The 21,301-nt window shown below is 35.8% G+C and overlaps 1 pseudogene; it reads right to left on the reverse strand.

Annotated features, from left to right (window-relative positions):
- Positions 1–18,426, reverse strand: part of LOC113081648 (raftlin-like) — a 67,835-nt pseudogene extending 49,409 nt beyond the window's left edge.
- Positions 18,427–21,301: the final 2,875 nt, after the last annotated feature.

Here is a 21,301-nt window from a genome sequence, read left to right on the forward strand (position 1 = left end):
TAAAAATTGGTAAATAATATTTAAATATTCAATATAAAACAAAAAAGATAATAAAATAATCATTTCAAAATAAAATCATAGAGGCCTTTACTAGTAGCATCACATTCAGGTTAATCTTGATAAATAAGAGCTTTTTTATTTTAGTATTTGTAACTTAATGGAAGAAATTACTATCATACTTTGCTTAAACATCTCAAACAGATAATTATTTTTCAGCCACTTGTATTTACTCACAAACAAGTTCAACCCCCTTTTCTTTGCACCCTGGCTTGTACAAACAGAATATAAATCATAAGATCCAGCCGATATAAAGGCCTGATTGTGGCTGTATGTATGTTCTTCTTTTCTCAGGCGTAATTCCAAAGCTCCATTGTAAAATAGCACACACAATAAAGCAAAGGGTGCTTCAGGCAAATCATTGGCCAACTAAAAATAATATTGGTTTGCTCAATCATTTTCTCCACAAGCCGTGAGATAAAACGAATGATGAGAAAATAGTCCACAGATACAAAAGCCCTCTAAACCGTATGTGCACGGTTGGATCTGTTTAAGTATAATTAATCCTGGTATGTTTGATTTGATTTTTTGCTTTCTGTGTGTAAACAGAGACTCTCCCAACAGGCAGATGCATGCTGGGTTTGCCCTCTCACAGTCGATGCTATTAGCTCTCTCCGCCATCTCTGTATGTGCACTTTCTGTGTCTTGTAGAAAAAAATAAGCAAGAAATGTGATCACATGCCACTGGGAAAACACATATTGGGATGTTGCTTAAGCTGGCCTTAATCACCGTAAGAACTCCCAAAACACCAAATTCTGTGGCAGCTAATATTGAAAAGTCTTTTTCAGACCCGTGAACTGGAGCAGATCAGCCTTATTTGATAACATATAAGATAGCTCATCCCATAGGAAAGACAAATCACAAAGGAGCACTCTATAATATCTCAATTGTTTCTCCTAGAGAGTAATGATATAATATAGATAAAAATATAGTGCAAATGCACAAGCCTTTCAGATTAAATTTTCTTGAGTAAAAGACCCCGGGAACCTCATAAATAGCTGCTTCAGTTTCAAAAGATACATTTTGATATCAAAAGTACAAACTACATACGATTTACATCAGAGATGCCCAAACCAGGCCAAAGTTGACTTCTAATGATCGTTGATTTGGCCTGCCATGCCATATCACTGGAAGAAAGAAAAAAAAACACACACACAAAAAAAACATACATGCCATATATCTTCATTTCTAAAATTACAATTTATATTTTGTTTTATTTTGCATTGAAAAAAATAATGACTTTGATTAATAAAAAGTAAATATATATATATATATATATATATATATATATATATATATATATATATATATATATATATATATATATATATATATATATATATATATAATTGGATAAAATGCAACATTAATTTTTGGCCCATGGCCTTCAAACAAGTTTGTTTTTTGGCCCTGTAGCGTATCAGACCCGAACCAGACAAATTAAATATTCGATCAGAAGCATTGATACACGAGGAGCCGAATTCCTCTGAAAGGCAACAGGATGTTGTAAATCAATTCCTAGTGCCACAAGTCTGAAGCTAGATAACCAGCCAACCAACTCACAGCTTTCAACATTAACACTACTAGAAGAATTATTGACAATTTCAATTCAGAGAAGAGATTGTAAAATTTGGGGCAAGTAATCAAGATTGATGGTCAAAGAGATGCACAGCCGACCATCACATGTAAACCCATGAGACTAAACAAGATCCTTGGATTGACTTCCCCCCACCTAGCAGAACCAGACTGAAATTAGTAAGGGGACCTTTTAACCTCTGGTCTCCACAGAACATCTTTATGTTAGAGAATTTCACAGAAACTGTCTTTTATAGATGGAGATTCACCAAAATGAACTCAAAAAGACTTAGAAATGAATATCAGTCCATTGCTTAACTCCATATTCATGTAACCCACACATTTGACTACCATGTTTATAATCACTTATTGTGTATGTCTTTTAATAACTATTGGATATCTTAAGGATTCATATTCATTTTTAGTATGTATGTGTTTCAATCTGCTTGCTTGAAATCTTTCTGACCATCACTTAGTTGTCAAATTTATTGTTATAGGAATCATGTCCAAAATTATACCCTGCAAGAGTGGGAAAAAATTAAGACCACGTGCTTGATAAGATAACATATGATTTATGATACCCCGAGCAAACACAATATCTGATTGGTCAAGACAACATTTGAGGTGTGTACTCAGGACACCATCAAATTTTGCTTTGCTTCTTAGTTTCTGCTCCTAGTCATGACTTTTAGTATTCTTTGAGCGCGGTTCCAGTGTGCTTCGGCCTGCACGCCTGCTGCTACTTAGCCACGTTGAGAAGAAACACCACCTAGTCTCGTCAAACTTTACTTCTATTCTTTTACTTTAGTTTCTTTTCTTTTCCATTTGAGAGTTTTGTGTTCTGAGTTAAGTTTTGGAACGCCGTGTCTCAGAGTCTGACCTCGGGTGCAACTTCAACCAGCTACACAACTCCACGTCTTCAGCCATCACCCAACCATGGGCTTCCCAAGACATCACTTCAGCGACTACTGAACTTCCAGCCAATCAGCTACATCGGGAAACCCCCTTTCCAACGACAACAAATGGAACCCCTTTACACAGGAGATGCAAGTAACTCCTCCAGACTCTGATCTGTGCTGGTGTATCTAATATAATTTTAACCTCATTGAGGAACTCAATGCGAGCGCTAATTACGTGATTGATGGTTGTTCATGTCTATGCAATTTCACGAATTGCTGTAAACTTGGGATTCCACATTTTCATTCTCTTAAACTCACTCTTCCCTAACTTTCGATCTTCCTGCAACTTGTGTGAATGTGTGAGTGCGTGCGTTTATGTGTTAGATTAGTTTATATGTCTTAGATTTATCTAATAAAGCCTTATTCATATTGAAAAGAGAAGTATCTTGTGTTTTATGCTTAAAAGTTAATGTCTTAAACTGCCGATCTTGTTATTGTGCTAATTGATAGTGTTTCACTATAGTTTGAATATTAATATCCAGCGAAGATTTTATGTTAAACGGCTCGTTCAGTGAATCGCAGGGCATCTCAATTGACCCTTACAGCACCATGTATAAAAAATGTCTATCTTCCCTTGCTATATGTCACTAATACTCCTTTGAGTCTATCTTTAGGTGTCCAGAAGAAAAAATAGACAAAGTTGGTGAAAAACATCTGAGGACTGCATTATGTCTAATTGCTGAGCAATAAAGCTGTCTCCTAAGTATGTGTCTCAGTTTTAGCTTTAGGTAATATTCATTAATGTCAAAACATTTTTAGCTGGAAGAATTATAATATCAATTATTTTCAAATAACAAAGCGTGGAAGGGGAAATGTGACATTTACAGGCTTAATAATATTATTTTGCCTGCAAAACTCACATCTGTAGTCACATGCCATGGTAAAAGTTTATTTCTTGTGATTAATAATGGTAAGAGTAATAATGGTAACCCTTGCCCAAAGACATTAGACACAAAAACTCAATTACAGCAGTAGACTGTGGCCAGTGCCGCAGAGACTATTAATAAGAAATGTAATTATTTTTACATTAACTCTAATATGCGACCCATCCGAGAGTGAATGATTACTCAAGAACACATACATGCTTGTGTTTTTCAGCAGTATTTTTTGAAAAGATTTCTTTTTTTTTTTTGGCCCCATGAGCTTCCCTGTCAGTCAGGCAAGAGTCCACTTCAATGTCAGACAGCCGTGTCTTTCCACTCACAGATGTTCAGTTCTGTGATGTGATCCGGTCCCCGTGCCCTTTAACCCAGCACTGGCATTACAGAACATTCACGAGCCAGTGCATTTAAAAAGAAATGAGTATGAAATGAATTAACCCAGAGATACAGTATGGATTGGGTAGCGGAGAGAATGCGGTGTTCTGCCGCTGGGGAAAACGGTTCAATCTGATTTGCATGAACGATGAGAGAGGGTTAGAATAAAAGATCTGTGGGAAGGAACTGCTTAGGTTTTACAGCACGTAAGGTGGTTCCGCGCCATTTTATCTCATGACTATTAAAGGCATGCATGTGTTGGAGCATGTTAATAACTCATCTGGAAAGTTTCTCACTAGATCTGGTGAGCTCGCTATTTTCAGCACCATGTGCAATGTTAAAAATAAAGCTTCTAAAAGCAGATTTTCACATGGATGCCACAGAAGAACCATATTGGAACCTTTCAGTGAACAGTTCTTAAAAGAACCATTATTTTCTTAGTGTAAAGAACATTTTTCTGCTATTGTTGTCGGTACTAATATTTTAATACTAATAATTTTTTTAAAGTTTTATTGTTATTAGAATAATTATTATTATTATTTAACTGTTTGAAAATTAAATAAAATGTTTTATTATTACTTAGATTAATTAAAATAAATAAAAAAGTAAAAATGTTAACATTAAACTTTAAACACGTAGCCTTCAAATCGGTTCAATGTATGTAAACATTGCATAAAAAAGTTGAAAAGTATTTGAAAAAATTAAAAGCAACTATACACATTATAGGTACAGATCTACTTTGATCTATCAGATTTTTTGTCCCGTCCATTGTTATGATTATCATGTCAAACAATGCGATTTCAGATTCAGTCCTGCATTTCAATACGGAACATACAGAATATAATCACCCCAAAACTTTGCAGTGTGTATGCAGCATCATGGAATATAAAACTTTTATTCAAATTATGATTGGATTATATACAGAAACTGATTTAGACGCCTCTGATTGGCTGTTGAGTTCACATGCTCAACAAACACGTCTGTGATTGGCTACAATGCTCAACGCTGCAAAAACACGTTGTACATAAAAACGTTTGACATTTATCACAAAGCGTGCTCTCATATACACAGGAGGACATTAGAAAACAGACGTCTATCAGTGGGAACTGAATCAACCTAATAATTTGTACTACCGGTACTGCGAAAATGTCATGATAAGGGGTTTTGTCTTTGTTTTCTCAGGACTCCAATTCCCTTAAACCCTTGCCTAGCACCACACCTGTTTCCTATCAGGAACACTATAAAGGTTGCACACATCCACACACACTTTGCTGATTATTGCTTAGCATGTATCCTGTTCCTTGTCTCCACCTTGCCTTGCCTTGCCTTCTTGTTTTTTGACCTTGGACTGTTTATCGGATTACTCTTTTGTCTTGCCCTGGATTGTACCTGTTTGCTGGTGTTTGACCCTGCCTGTTTTGACCACTCGTCATTAAAAGCTGCATTTAGATTCTCAGCTCTGTTGTCACGATGCCTCCCATGTTACTGAAAGACTAGTTTAATTCAGTTTTTAAAATGTAAATATCAACTTGCTACCGAAGTACCAACGACACTATTTCCTAAACAATTTTTAGGGCAAGTCATTTTGCTCGGCGGCCATCTTTAAAACGCCTCTTATGATTAAATTTAATACACATCACATAAATTATGTTTCTTTTGCTCAAATAGTGGTAAAAAATGGCCATATTGAGCATTGCATTTTTGCCCATTCAAAACTAAACAAGTGACACGTTTTGGGAATTCTATAGTCTTTGCTGTTTCCCACTTTAAAGAAACTTTTAAGGTTCCATGGACGTTAAAGGTTCTAAGTGGAACCGTCGATGCCAATAAGGAACTTTTATTTTTATGCAGTGAGGCCTCTGTGAAATATGTTTGTCTGTGTGGCTAATGAAATAGGATAATTTGCAGTGTCGTGTGTGGAAGTGTTTCTTCAGGCTAGGCTCTGTGGAAGACTGCTTTATGTCATTAGTAGTCATTGCTCACAGTCGGTGCACGAGCCCCAGGGCACAGCGGCACGCATTAATTACTTTACTAATGAACCTTTGTGAGAGAATCAAGCTGTGGCTGTGGAGTGGTTCCCAAATCTCTCTCCTCCCCTCATTCTGCCTCTCCCATCATCCCCTCCCGTGACTCCTCTCATGTCTACTACCTCTCCAATGACCCGCTTCTTTCGAGATGGTCCTCACTGCAGAACACAAGATCCAAGGGGTGAGGTCCTCCCACCTTCCATTTCCCTAAATCTACCCGTCTCCACCCCCTGAATAAATCTTGTGAACTTCAGTGAGGGGCTATTGCTTCTATCTCCCTCATCAGTTTTTAACCATTTAATTATGTATTGTGATGTGCAATTGCTATTGTACTGCACTCTTCCATTAAGATGCAATGTACCATTTTTGACGTCACAGATTTTTCATGTTCAATTACTTTTAAACATTTTTTCATTGAGAAATGCTGGTCAATTGCAAGGAAACAGTATGTAACACATCAAATTAAATATTATTTTTTGAAGTAGAAAGACTGAAATATTTTCTTGTAAAACAAATGGCAATATCTTTTGTTTTATTTATAACTCATAAAAAAAATAAATAAAAAAGAATTCTTTTTACAGTGCATGAAAGATGGCCTGTCCCAGAGCTGCACATGCCAGCTGAGAGACTGCTATTGAGAAGAATGGAAATTCTGACGGATAGCTTGCTCCAGGTAAATTAGTCAGAAACAGGTAAATACAATTTTTTTCCAGCATAGTTTTAGTTAACAGTAATAATCACTGATAGATTTAAAGTGGTGGTAAATTAGCTGTTTCTTAATTGTGTTTATTGGTTGCACTGTAATGTGTTCATGATCCGTAAAAAACAAACAAACAAACAAACAAAAAAAAACATTATTTTCCACATGCAGCATGTTTGATGTCACAAATTTGTACCCATGAAAGATGGCAAACCACAAAGGCTGCACACGCCAGCTGAGCGACTGCCATTGAGAAGAATGGGAATGCTGATGAATAGCTTTCTCTCCAGGTATATTTTGTTGTCTTAAATTGGTAAATGCACCAGGAAAGGAGCCCGTGTGAACACTGCCATTCTGTGTCATCTGGCTCTGATGGATGTTGTGTGTGTTTTTGTAGTATTATATTGCATCTTTTTCATTAAAGATGAACCAAATTTCCAGTGTAAGTTTAATAACGGTCTTTATGCGCATCCAGTTTTAGTATTCATGCATAGCCTTTATTAATATGTAGCTTTTGTTTTTATATGTTCAGTTCTAATTATTTAATATTTGATCAAATAAATGTATTTTTATGTAGATGTAATTTATTTTTATTTCAGTTTTAGTAATTTTAGTACTTTATAGGTATAACATTAACCATCCAGAAGCATTTCGGCTCAGGTCAGTGTTGGCCGTGTGATATGCACACTGATGATCTTTTCTATCTTTCAGACATATTAATCTTTTAAGGACTTTTGTCCTTTGAGCTGGAGACATATGCCGTAGAGTCTGTTTACCAGCTTATTACCCTGCACTTGACACTATGAAACTCAAATATTATCTGGCAGAAGGAGAAAAATGTTGATATGATGTATTTCATCTGTAAAAATCATTTTATTGGCTGTAAAAGTTGCAGTTACTGATTGCAGACTCATATATCTGGTGTTATTAGACATTAACACTCAATCCCTGGGATGCGAAACCACTGCACAGTGACAAAAGAAATACATCAAGCAGTTAGCCATGGCATATTGCAAATGAAAAGTCCTTTGATTTCATGTGCGCCACTGAAGATGAAACAGAGGTAGAGGCATAGTTCAGCCATGAATGAGAGTGCTGTCATCGTTTACTCTTCGTTCCCTCATGCCAGTCCTAACGAACTTCTTCCTGTTTTCCCCCATTGAAGAGGTGGCCAAACTTTTTACTATGGGTTGAAAGTCAATATTGCATTATAATAACTGTATATAATTTGCACTTCAAAATTAAATGTATTTATATTTTCTACCATTTTTTTTTTTAAATTTGGATCACTTGTGATGTAGAATTGCAATTAGATAGATAGATAGATAGATAGATAGATAGATAGATAGATAGATAGATAGATAGATAGATAGATAGATAGATAGATAGATAGATAGATGGATAGATCTGAGACGACATGATGGGAAGATTTTTATTTTCGAACGAGCCGTTGCTTTAAGACGGAGAGGAGTGCAATTTTCTGGCGACTGAATTTTCCAGACGCTAATCAGACGCTACAACCTATGCCTGATGGGATGCATTAAAGGTGATTTGTTTTCCAGGTAAAAAGGTTTTATTAATAGCCTTTTAGTGGAATTCAGTCATTTGCTTGACAGGACATCTCAGATGCCCAGGAGTCCACTGACGGTCCTGTTGCTAAGTGACAGCTCTTGGGAAACAAGCTCTGTTAAATAGAGGAGGCTTGTTCATCAGCGTTATTTCTGTATCCATTGATGAGCGTCTGGAAAAGCTAAGAATATTACTCCGCTGCCATTGTCAGAAAGCTTTAATGGGCCCAGTGCAGCAGTCACACTCAATCTAACAATCAAGTGCTATTCAACCCGTGCAACAGTCATCACGGCACAAGTGAAGAAATCAATTTGATGTACTCTGATTGTGGCTCTTTTGACATGATTTAGGAGCCACCAGGCTGTTAATTCATGATTTCACACTGCTGTTCCATGCCGCTGTGTTAGATGATGCTGTCGTTAATCCTGTATTATTTAAGCAGCAAATGGACGACGGTTTGTGCGGGCGTTAGTCTGTGAAGCTAGAAAAATAAATTATAAATAATGTGTAGTGATTGATGGAGCGATGAGACGCTCGTGATGCAGTTTTCTGAATGTCATTTAGCTTTTGCTTTCATGGAAAGTGACACGAGGGCCTGTTCACATCAAGCCTGATGCAACAAAACAACACAAATTGCAAACAAAAATCCTGTGTCATGTTTCAAAACTCTTCCATGACACAGAGATCTTTAATAATCTCCAGTGGTTCATTTATTTAAACCAAAATACAGAAAAATTCTGAAATATTTAAAATATTTTTCTTATTTTTACAATTTAAAATAAGTGGAAATCATTCTATTGGCTGCTTTGATAAATAGTTCAAAAAAGTAGTAACAAATAAACAAAAACAAAACAAAACAAAAACGGTAGCACTTTATTTTACAGTCCTGTTCCCCATGTACATACTATGTACTTATTATAGTAATTACAATTACTATGTAATAACTAGGTACTAACCCTGAACTTACCCCTAAACCTAACCCTACCCCATGTAGTTACCTTGTGTCACCAGAACTTTCTTAGATAAATACACTGTAAGTACATGTTAGTACACGTACTGTAAAATAAAGTGCAACCACAAAAACAATAACAACAGCATTTATTTTATATATGAATCTTTTGTAACATTAAAAAATAGTACCACTTTTGATCACTTTTGTCCTTGATGAATATGCATTCATTTCTACATAAAAAAAAAAATCTCAAACTTTTTACAGTAACATCAGGGCATTATACCGTAAAGATCATTATGAAACCATAATGCCTATTGTGACATCATAAAAGGTATTATGATATCATAGGAAGTGCTGTGGCACTTAAAGGGCATTATGGGATCATATTAGATATTATGGCATCGGTTTGGCAGTGATCTTTCACTATTCTGCTAGGTTTTTATAATGTACAGTAAATCCTATTCAAACCAACAATATCAACCATTGGCATCTTTCTTAAATGCCAGATTGGACTTTTTCTGCACTAATTTTAGGGGAAAGTCTGCAGAATATATTTGAGCATGGTAAATTATGCGCTAATATTATACACTGAAAGGGTTTATATTATTGCATTGTGTCCCTGGGAAACTTGGACATTATTAGAAATGAATATTTGATATTTTTCCTTCAGTTTGTTGTGCAGACTCTGTGTCCCCTGGTGCAGTTTCACAAAACAAAAGAAACTGATGTTCGAAATGGTTCTGCTTGCTTCTCTCTGAATCCTACCTTTGTGTTTGTGTAGTTGAGTGAGATCTGACTACCCCGAGATCAGGATCTCTCATAAAAAGCCTTTAGAGACTTCAACATTCCTCTGGGATGTGTACTTTACACAGTCCATAATGTGCATACATACAAACCCTCTGTAATTGCTACCAGAATGCAATGGGGCCGAATGCACATGGCACTTATAATGCAATTAAACATCTGCATGTCCCCCTCATGTCACTGCATGACAAGATTATTTTAGTATTTACAGTATGAAAGAGTTAAAAATAGAACAACCTCAAAATACAGGAAGTTCTTTTTCTTTCCACAAATTGTCATTCTTAAGAAAACCCTTTCAATTCTTCATGGGAATTTATAAAACTGGCCTCTCCCTTGAAAAATGAAGCCTTTGCAAACCATTTAATTGTTAAAAAACCATACCTCTTTTCAGAGCTTTCCTCTCATAGTGAGACTGAATAGGTCAGTTTCGACCCATTATTGAACCGTCATTTCACTTGAGTCCTCCTGACAGCAATCTCTAAACAAATATAATTGAAATATATTCATCGTTCCTGGGACTAAAATAAGCACTATATGTTTTAAACTACATAAAAGGACTTTTAACCTTTAACACATTGGATATACTCGATATACCTACAGTATAGACGTGTAAATGAGACACCGTAGATCTGACGCCTCCTAACAAAGAAATGCACCTCTATAATTTGTTATTCCCAAATGCCAATCATCTCATGGCAGACGTGTGAAAGGAACGGAACAACAGGTGGTGGATTGTCATGGAAACAGCTCCATGATTCCAGCATGGGAGGCCGATTCCATGGAAACACAAGTCCAAAAATTCACTCAAGTTGGGTGTGGAAATATGAGAAATTAGTGTATTTGAGAAACGCCATGAAAAGTCAGTCTGCAGCAACAACAAAAATATATATAGTAATAGTCTTCAGGCTTTCTGATGGACTAAATATATATAGTATATATACTTAAATGAATAAAATAATAATTGAAAATAATTGAAAATTAACTGACACAGCCTATCAGCTGTTTCAGATAATGACCAACTGCAAATTAATGCTGAAACTACACTGTATTTGATTTGTTGGAAAAACATTTACATAAATATTATATTTAAATATCATAGAAGTAGTGTATTCATTTTTTTGTCTAAACTGCTTTATATATATGTGAATACACTATTATATATATATATCTATTCAGATCAGATCTGAGATCACACTCATCAATTCCAAGAACAAGTTTTTGTTTGTTATGTCATTTCTCTTTTTCATTTCATTTGCCGTCACTCAAAATTTTAACTTTCAGATGATTCATTTCTTCCTTTTCTGGTGGATGCCTGCTTATCCACACATTTCAACTCATGGTGATACATAGTGTATATATATATATATATATATATATATATATTTGTTTTTTTTTTTACATTTAATTTTATGATTCCTTATTATATTTCAGAAACCAAAGAGACACATAAAAGACAGAGCTCAGATGAAGCCATATTGAATTGAGTAGCCACAGACGCTAGCTGAGATCCAGAGGAAGTGGACGAATTTTGTTTTTTTCCATGAACTTTGAATAATGTGACCAGACACCTCAGGTACATGTTACTTGAGAGAATGTGTTAACTTTGTTTCCAAAAGGGAGAAATATGTGTGTGTGTGTGTTTGTATAAAATTGTATATAATGTTTGATGCACTATATTCTAAGTCACTATTAGTGACCAGGACTGTTGAGTTTCAAAAAGTGGAATAAATAAATATCATATAGAAAGAGAAAGAGAGTAATGCATTATAAGTTTTCTGAAGTTTGTGTGGAACGCTTTTAGGGTGTTGCTTGTTCCTTTTGAAGTGTTTGTCACCTGTGGGCAGCATATATTTTCAATGGACAATAGCAACTTATCAAAATCCCCTTTTGTGTTGCCCAGAAATGATGCAAGAGGAGGGTGAGTAAATGATGGCATTAGCCTTTAGTAATGTCACGGCTATGTTATTTGTAAATCAGGGGGAGGTACAATGAATCAAGAAAGAATCGGATTAGACACAAAAATCTGTGTAGTGCAGGATGCATCCTCGGTAAATTTTCCCATATGAGAAATACTGTAAAAATGTCTTAAAGCTGACAGACATGGACGTAAAAAAAAAAAAAAAAAAAAAAAAAGTGTCTCTCTTTTGAAACTAAGATCACAGAAAACTAGCTCCTTTGTTAAATCTTTGCTGTTTACCCCACCGCTGGAAACTTGATGATTGTATTTGAGCGGAATCAATACTACCGGTCTGAAGCGACTGCCATGCTGATGTGAGATGACTGGCCTGTGGAAGTTCAATGTGCTTCTTTAGAGCAGAGGCCCGAACAGATGCTGTGATGTAAAGCAGATGCTCGGGGCTGAGGGCAAACATCCGCTCGCTAGCACTGTGAAGCAAACCTGGTTTATCTAGCCACCGGCAGACAGATCAATGCAGTGGCCACCTATTCTCCCTCATAGTGACAAAGGGGAAATGTGCACCAATAAATGGGCTTTACTTTGACATTATACTGAGGCAAAAGCCATTTAGATGACAGCAGCCTGACACGGGAAAGATGATGAACAGAGTAAGATGAATTTCTTCCCCTACAAGCAGCTATAATCTGAAACAAACTGCAGCGAGCAGAGTTTTGACATTGACTCTGTCGAAAAGAGGAAGGAACTTTGCAGAGATCTGGATTTCCTGTTGTCGAGAACGCTGTCAGCGCTGCTTATGACAACCCGAAACACAACTGATTTTAAACATGTAACATAACCACAACACTCTAACTACAGAAGCAAAGGAAGACTCTGGTGTCCTGTTAGTTTCTTTAAAAGCATTAGAAGCACAGATCCTATGGGATTTTACATTGAAAAAGATCAGATGATAAACTGTTAAAGAAGATAAAATTAACTAGCATGAAAAGAATGGTGATATTGGCCTGTCCCCTGTCAAATATTGATTATTGACTGGTATTGTCTTCAGAAACGTTGCTTAAAAAGTCAAAATGTCTTGATGGATTTGTTTCTTACAAACTCACAGCTTTTTTTTTTTTTACAGCACATGTTAACTGATGGACTTATGGTGGATTATTGTGATGTTTTTGTCAGCTTGTTTAGACTCTCATTCTGATGGCACCCATTCACTGCAGAGGATTGCCCTGAGCAACTAATGTAATGCTATATTTCTTCAAATCTGTTGAAACTCAAGAAATATTTGAGTTTCAGATCTTATTTTTTACCTTATTTGGGAAAAGTGCTATTTATGTCTGTTTACACTGTACTGCTGGTGTTAGTAATTATACAGCTTCACATATCAGAACTGTGCCCTTAATGCACACTGAGCTCTTCCTTGAAAGTTCACCGAGGTAGGCAGGAAATTCTTTAGAAAGATTAAAGGCGACTTTTAAAAGAGAAAGCCTGCTGGGCAGGTGCTCTTAACACATCAAGAACAAAATCACAAATAGTCTAGAAACCTGATCAAAGCATTATGGCTTAGCTGTTGACATTTCCTATGTGTATTTATATCTGCCAGAACATTTACATGAGAATGTCATTGTTCTGCTTCTGGTTACAGATGTGCTAATTTTCAGAGAAAATGTGGTTAGTTGGCTTTTTTATTTTATTAAATTTTTGTATGCTTATAAAAAAGGTTCCAAAAGAAACCAAAGCATTGCTTAACATTAATTTTATTCTATTTTATTTTAAAGAAATTAATAGTTTTATTAATATATATTTTTAAATAAGTATGCATTCATTTGATCAAAAAAGAGCCTTGATAAAAATGCATCACAGTTTCAACAAAACTATGAAACAGTGCAACTGTTTAATATTAATAATAATCAAAAATGTTTCTTGAGCAGCAAATCAGCATATTATAATGATTTCTGAAGGATCATGTGACACTGAAGACTGGAGGAATGATGCTGGAAATTCAGCTTTGACTGACATAAATCAGGCAAATAAATTATCAAATGCAGCCTTGGTGAGACTTAATGACCACAAAATATTAAACAGTAGTATGAATTTAATTTCCCAGAATGCATCAACGGGGGTGGACCTGAATCCAGTAAATTCCTCTTCCTATCAATTCCAGTTTAACTTCCTGTGGGATGAGGCCGATTCAAATTCCACCTCATGAATAAAAATAAAAAAAGGATCCAATTCTTTGATTCTGGATTTTGCACAGCCCTAGTGTAAGCACAATTTAGATTTATTTGTGAATCTAACATGGAGTATTTAAGCATGGATAAAAAGGTTTCTAATGCTCTGTTTCCATTTAAAAGTAAACACTATGCCAGAAGAAGGACTTGCATTGTCAGTGTCTCTATCGACTTTAACCGAATAGCCCATTTGATCTTTATTGCAGGCCCATCTCGCAGAAAAGCTAAAGGAATCAATGCGTCCACATCAGAGAGAATATAATAGAGGTTCACCTGCCTTTGTGCTGAAAGCCTTAACCTGACGCCAGCGGAGAGCCTCTATTTCACAGGCAGAGGTTTGAACTATGGCTCTCTGGAAGGGTGCGGGGTCTGGGGCCCGAACTCATCAGCACTGTGGCAGTCGTCCACGCGGTGAAGATGAAATGAAGGAAGGTAATGTGGGGAAGCAAATGGCTGTGAATGTGACTCCCGCGGTGCCCCTCCGACTCAATTTTCACACTGCTTGGCTGCAGAATAAAAGCAGCAGTCTCTGAATCCACCTGCTCTAATCCCCTACACGACTACAGCTCCTTTAACCCCGCACCAACTGTCTTCGCCTTCTCTTTCAGCTGCTATGCAAAAAAAAAAGAAAGACTCCTCTTGTATTATTAACTGACATGTTGAATAAAGGTATTAGGTGTCATTGCATTTAATAATCAGCCCCACTCTCTGATGATATCAGGGTTGTGAGAGTGATTTGGAGAGCGCCGTGTGGTCGAGAAGCCGTCCGTAAGTGTGTTTTCTATTCCTCTTCCTCTTGACATTTTAAACATTTGAAATCACATTTGAGGGAAACGTGCAAAAAAAAAAAAACACGTGCAGGGCATGTTTAGCACCACCCTTGTGTATTTCATGTGATGGCTTCTTTACCACACAACTACGAGGCTCATGCGCTTGCTTACCAGGGTGTTTCTTTGTACACCAGCATCAGGGGAAAATGTATTTAGACAAAATCAACAACAAACACAAGGTGTTCATTTTGTCTAATTGGTGTCTCATCCCAGAAAATGGAATATGGTGTTATCTTTAATATCGAATATACAGTATATATATATATATATATATATATATATATAAAAATAATAATAATAATAATAATTATATATATATATATATATATATATATATATATATATATATATATTTTTTTTTTTTTTTTTTTTTTTACAAGATGTTCTTGTCTGGATCAGAATGGAAATTCATGATAATTTTAGACAAAAATCTGACATTTCTCCTTAAATGCTTTAAGAAAATGTTTGGTCACACTTTATTTTAGGGTCCAATTCACACTATTAACTAACCATTAACTATAACTTTTGCCTCAATTAACTCCTTATTTGATGATAACTTATAGTTTATAAGGTAGTTGTTAAGTTTAGGGAATTGGGTAGGATTATGGATGTCATGCATTATATGTACTTTATAAGCACTAATAAACAGCCAATATGTTAATAATAGACATGCTAATATGCAGCTAGTTATCAGTGTGAATTGGACCCTATACTAAAGTGTTACCAAATTTTTAATAGACACCAATGATACATAAAGCAGTGTTATTTTAGTATCAGTTAGATACTATTATGGTTTTTATTATAATTTTATTATGATTTCTTAATTTATCATTGGTTCTTTGGAAAAATTTGATCAAAAAATGACTTTTGACTGCAGGTTCTTTAAATATGAAGAACATTTCTGAGATCTCATCTGAAACTAGAAGAGATGCTTGAGAATTACAAAAGTCTAGGTGACAAAATTGAGACAACGTGTTTTATTTTCCTATTTTTAGATGTTTAGAGCAGTCACTTAATTAAATAACATGGCTTTGCTTGGTGCCTTGTCTTCTACGCAGTCACAACATCTGGCACATTAGTTTGTGTTTTTGCCATTTCTATTAGTCGTTTCTTTTATAGTTTTATTTTATTTATTTATTTTTGTATTAATTTTTACATTTTAATTTCAATTATTTTAGTGAATTTAAACTTGATGTAAATTTGAAATGCTGCATTGACAACTAGATAAAAATAAGTACTTTCACATTTAATTTGATTTCAGTTATCATTTGTATCCTTTCAAGTAACTTTTTTATCATTTTAGCTTTAGTTATCGCTGACAGAGAGTATTATTGCAATATAAAATTAATCTGAATGACAGATCATTTGTTCTTGAAGGAATTTGAGGAAAAATGTTCCATATTGGATTCTTTTGATTTTAGGACTTTTGAATTTGAATCTGAAGATGGAATCTTTGAATTCCAGAATCTTTGAATTCCGGAATCTTTGAATTCCTTAATCTTTGAATCTGAAAGACAGAATTTGAATATTTGAATCTGAAGATGCCGTCTGAAAGTAGAAGAGAAGCATGCAATTTGAGTTCAATCTGAGAAGTGGAAGACTTCTGTAAAAGTCAAGTGACAAAATTGAGACATTGTGTATGATTTTCCTATTTTGTATGATTAGAGCAGTCAATTAAGTTAACGACGTTGCTTGCTTAGTGCTCGTCTTCTATGCAGTTGCAACATCTGGCTCATGTCACAATATCACCACAACATCTTAAGATAGATTGATGGGTCAGATCTCTCAAATAGACGTGGCAGTTCACACAACACTTTGTGAAGGAAAGCAATGGCGCAGGTTGACTATGGACACTTAATCAAATTTGATTAAGGCGATTAACAAATGTGCAGTCTAATGTTTCCACCCGCGTGGCGTCAGGGAACATTAAGCTAGCCACCGCAGTCTTGCATGAGGAAGTTTATTGTCTTCGCCTTGTAGATGAGACATTTGCTGCTCATTCCTCCCCCTCCTTTAAAGTGTTTTGCAACTCCTCCTTTATGAATAGCAATATATTTGCAATAATAGAGTAGAGGCAGTGCTGAGAAATGAAGCGTAGTGGGGGATGTGAGATATGGGCCAATACTGCTAAACATAACAGAGTTCTCGTATGCGGTGTTTACTGAAGTGCACATATTCACCCATCTTGCCAAATTCAAGGACATACAGTATAGAGCAATCGCACAGTCAGGCTGCTCTATTACAGTCATTACCATAACAGAGCTGAAAAACTATAATTTCAGATGTCAGTCATCTAGAACGATGATTTGGCCCAGGTAATTTGCACTAACATGGTCACACGCCAGGATTTCAGAGGTGATCTCAAACGGTGCTCAGGTTTGCAATCAGACATCCAGAGATTTTGAGTCACTTTTCATCAGGTTCCACTGTAATATGTCTTACTGTATGTCAACAATGGTCTGATTTGTGTCTGTTTTAGTTCTCTTTAAATGAATTTAAGGAGAAACATCTAAGACAAGGTTGACAGTCAGCTAAAATAATTAGGGGGAAACAGATTGAAAGAATGAACAAACGGATGGACGGACGAACTAACCCTAACCCTAACCCTAACCCTAAAACAGACAGACATGGATGGATGGATTGATGTGGGTAAGATGTCATCGTAGAGGAGCAAATTCCATCAACCCTGTTTGTCTAGTGATAGATAAAGTGAAACTAGGACTTTCTCAAGAGAAGGAAGTAGGAAAAACTGTATATGTGTGGGTTTACGCCCACTCAGAGAGAGAGATTGACCTCAGCATTCATCTGAATCCTCCTTACAGGATTATTCTGATCTGTGGGGTAAGATGTCAGCGAGACTTCTGGCTCACACTACATCTCATCACCCTCCCTCCCGGCCCAAGCTGAGCTCCGCTCGTGAGAAATAACAACTCTGACAGCTATATTTAGCCAAGCCCCTCTGGATCTTCCCCCATTAGCCACCTCACAGCCCGCAGGCTCCAACATCTCACCGGCAGCCGCCTCACAGATCACAGACACCTCACCACGCACCTGAGAGCGTCCTCACAGGAACACGTCGACTGCTGGAGATCCAGGTACAGTCCGTCGTTGAGCGTGTGTATTAGCAGGCAGCTGTGATTCACAGAGAGAATTCTGGGAGGATTTGGGGCTTGTCATTTGCAAGTGTCATCACTTCGGGGATTTGCGGAGCAGCAAAGAATCAAGGAACATTTCTGGAGAGTCTCTACATGCAACGGTTTGATTTCTCCTTTCAAAAGTTCCTCGAAGATTATCCTTACCTCAACATTTCTAACTCTGCAGATCGTCTCTTTTTAAAGTCACAAGATATCAGAGTGAATTCACACAGAGATAGGAAAACGGCTGATAACTTACCATCTTTCCCCACCAGGAAGTCTAAGTGGTGGTACGTGTAGGCGACCCCGACACTGGTCTCCACCTGTGGTCTCTTGAGGGTGGAGTAAATCTTTCCCGGGACTGTTGTCTTCCGGCTGACGGTACTTCCTCAATCCGCAGCCCATTTCTGCCGAACGAGTTCACAGTTAAGCCTGGGATGAAAGAGACATGGTCAGAAAGACAAAGAGGTTCAAACAGTGTCTTCAGCATTCACAACAACACTCCTGTTAATGCATCTAGACACATCAGAGCTGACCTGCAATTCAAAGACTGCATGCACTCTTCAAAATAAAGGTTCCAAAAGGTTTTTTTTCAATTATGCAATTTTTTGGTTCCACAAAGAGAATCAGTTAAGTGTTCTTAAAAATGTAAATAATCGTTTTCCACAATAAAGAACATTTTGAGCAATGGAAAGGTTCAAAGGATGATAAAGGTTCTTCATAGAACCATTTATGTCAATAAAGAACCTTATTTTTTAGGGGTGTAAATGCTTTGACGGATGCAAAAAAAAATGTATTATATATATGTCCAATAAATATTAAGCTATTTACTGTATGCATCACCAGTGAATCAGTGTTCGATTAAATATATAATGACTATATATAATGACTATACCCTAAAAACAAATTACAGTACAATTCTTACTGTTTTCTAGAACTCTTACTATTTATAAGTGTTTGTAATCTTTGCACTTTATGGAATACAAGGATTATCTGCTATATTTGCCAAAATATGTAGTGTACAAAGTGATAATGTCACACAATGTAATCTGACAATCTGACCTTCCAGTTGTACATAAAATGTTATTTAAAATTATCTTTATTTAAAATTAAATGTAAAAAAAAATAAAATAAAATAAAAACTGATAATAAAAAAAACGTATAAATACAATTATATTAGAATTAATTATAAAATTATTTATGATAATAAAAATATTAAAAACTAAAATAATATATCACACAAATGTAAATAATTGTATTAAATTATTAAAATAATTAGAATTTATTATTGTTATTACTATGGTCATTATTGTCAATATTAACATTCAAGTAATAATTTTAATATAAATTAATCATAATTATAATACACTTATGATGATAAAAAATTATGAAATGAACTAAAATAATAAAATTATAATTATAAAAATATATATTATATTTGTTGTTAAGTTATAAATTATTATTCTCTTTTCTACTAATGGTACATTTATATTATTATATTAGATATTAGCAAAAATGTGCATATGCTGTAGTCATCAATACTTTTAGACACTGTACACAGTACACAAGGGGCCTGCTTTGTGTTTATTTGTGTTTTTTTTTTTTCCATTTTCTGTAATTGCGTATATCTGCTTGAAGTTTAGATGTCAGCTCAGCGGTATACTAGCATACAGATGTCCTTAAACCTAATAGAAAAGGTCTTCAAAACCACAAAACTCCAAATTTGATTTCATGGACTCTCATTATGACATTACTCCATTCACATTCTGCTTTCTTTCAGGTGTTTCCCGTGTGGAAAGTAATCTTTCCATTTTCTCATGTACCACCTTAATTTGCCTCAGCAAAAGACCGTGCACTGCTGTTTTACAGTTCCTTTCAGCCAGGTACGGCCTCATCCTGTGCTTGCTCGGCAGAAAGAAAGCAGAAAAAGACCCAATTAAAGGCACACTAGATTACTAAATCAGCTACTAAATAAATAAATAATAGGCGTAAATGGGCTTCAGCTCATCATGGGAGCCCAATCTCTCAACTGGCAGGCTGGGAATTAACACGTCCAGCCAGCGAGAGGCCAAAAGTGCTCTCTGTTCATCAGCCAAACCGCCCTCCTTTCCCAAATCTAAAGAGACAGCCGCTGACAGTCGCGAGCGGATCAGAAGGGTGCAGGTAATATCCCATTGTGGCCAGCTGATTAAACCTAGGGTTGGCCATTGATGAAGAATACTCTCTATTATGTTCCTGTCTAATTACAGCGGCTGGGCACGCAGCGGACGAATAATCTGAGAGCCAGTGATGGCCGAGGGTTCTAGAGAATACACGGTTAATGAGGTGAGCTGCTCGAATGAAAAGGTGAGAATCAATCACAGAAAATCAAGGAGCAGATTGTTCATTATGAGTCAGGATAATGCATAGCGTGCTGGCAACTCCAGCGGCAGGGCGACTTTAATTAGGGTCCAGACGAGAGGCCATGCAGATTTATGAATGCTGTCATAAGAATCACTGTTTCCAGAGACATGGACTTGAATGGATGCGTTCGGCTAGCCGTGGCTGAATCCAATCGGGGAAATGGCATCTCGGGCACAACAGTCATGCATCAGCAATTGGATTTTTCGAATATGATCGACTGAATGAATGAAGTGCAGGAAGATTTTAGACTTGTAGAGACTTTTTTTTTTTATGTGTATAGAGTCAAAATGCAATGGCCGCACATCTGATTTAAATTCAGTGACTTGAAATATAATTGAAATAGGTTGTTAATGAAAACAAACTGAAAAGAGGGAATTTTAGTCTATTGGGAATTGATTGGACTGTGTGAAAAAATGTGGTTCTTTTTTAAAACTGATACTTTAATTCAGCAAGAGTGCATTACATTTGCATTACATTGATCTAAAATGAAGGTCAAGCTATATATAATGCTACAAAAGATTTCCATTTAAAATAAATGATGTTTCTATTCTATTCATAAAAATATCATGGTTTGCATTAACATTTCTGAAGGATCATGTGACACTGAAGAGTTATGACGCTGAAAATTAAGTTTTCCATTGCAGGAATAAATTACATTTGAAAATAAATTCAAATAGAAAACAGCTATTTTAAATTGTTATAATATTTCAAAATTTTACTGTTTTTGCTGTGTTATATTTAAAAAAATAAATGCAGTTTTAGTGAGCAGAAGAAACTTGATGTTGGTTAAAATGGAAAGTCACTTTAGAGTTGGAGCATTGTATAAAATGTAGTTTAAAAGGCTTTTTTTAATTAATATACAAACATACACACACACACACACATATATATCCA

This window comes from Carassius auratus, unplaced genomic scaffold (assembly GCF_003368295.1).
Source record: "Carassius auratus strain Wakin unplaced genomic scaffold, ASM336829v1 scaf_tig00034766, whole genome shotgun sequence".
Lineage (NCBI taxonomy): Eukaryota > Metazoa > Chordata > Actinopteri > Cypriniformes > Cyprinidae > Carassius > Carassius auratus.